Source organism: Cebus imitator, unplaced genomic scaffold, assembly GCF_001604975.1.
Source record: "Cebus imitator isolate Cc_AM_T3 unplaced genomic scaffold, Cebus_imitator-1.0 Scaffold69, whole genome shotgun sequence".
Classification (NCBI taxonomy): domain Eukaryota; kingdom Metazoa; phylum Chordata; class Mammalia; order Primates; family Cebidae; genus Cebus; species Cebus imitator.
Window position 1 is genome coordinate 484878 of NW_016107384.1, and position 1181 is coordinate 486058.

A 1181-nucleotide genomic window follows, 5' to 3' on the forward strand; every position below is an offset into this window, starting at 1 on the left:
TACCCAGAGTTGTTCCTACAAAAAGCACATATCAAATAAGAAAGTAGAATGAGATGATCTCCAAGGTCTCTTCCCACTTTAACATGAGAATTTGCTAAGTGAAAAGCCTAATTATATTTTCAATTTAAAAAAATGGAAATTTTCATTTTAAAAAATTCATAGTTCTGGGACTCGTTTATCAAGAGGTTGGGAGATTAGGTGGCTAAAGTTATATAACCTATTTTCTATTAAGTTTGGGATGCAGTTTTGTCCCTAGATAATGAAAGAAATTCTCTTAATTGATACTTGTTATTAATTCTTTTGTTTCCCCATTTACTAGTTGCTCTTTTTTTCACTTGCCAGTTTAAGAATTTGCTTGGCTCTTTTCCTACATTTAATGACTACATTTAAAAAAAGGACTTGGCTAGGTGCCTAGAGGCTCTTGGGTGTTGGGTGTCATATAAACAAAATTAATTACTAACTTCAGTGCCAATATCACATCATTGGCAATGACAGGTTAGTCAAGAAGAACAAAAAAAGACTAGTAAAAATTTCAACAAATAATAGTATGCATAGGATGCATATAATAAAAAATTAATCAAGCCTAAATTTATGTATACTTGTATAGTGTTTGGTTTTTCCTAATGTATTCATATACATTATTTTATCTGGTTGTCAAAAAATATGCTGGGTACTACAGATTATTTCTAACCTCATTTTAAAAACTTAAGGAACTTAGACCCAGAGATGTTATTCTTTTTTTTTCTTCATTCATTCAACAAATACTGAAAACCTACTAAATGCAACATGTTGCCCTATGAATTACAGGGTGACAAACCATTCCAGCCTGTCCAGAACTTGGGAGATTCCTGGGATGCAGATTTTTCATGCTAAAATGGGACTGTACCGGGCAAACTGGGATGGTTGGTCAGCCTAAGGCAATCTGGCCACCCTAACAGCACATCACAGTTCAAGTCACAAAATAAACTGTACACCAGATGGAGAGCTCTGTCTTTCAATCATTAGTTTTGCCTCACTTAGGACTTTTTATTTTCCATTTATTTATTTTATTGCATTTTAGGTTTTGGGGGACATGTGAAGAACATGCAAGATTGTTGGATAGGTACACACATGGGAGTGTGATTTGCTGCCTTCCTCCCCATCACCTACATCTGGCATCTCTCCCCTTGCTATCTCTCCCC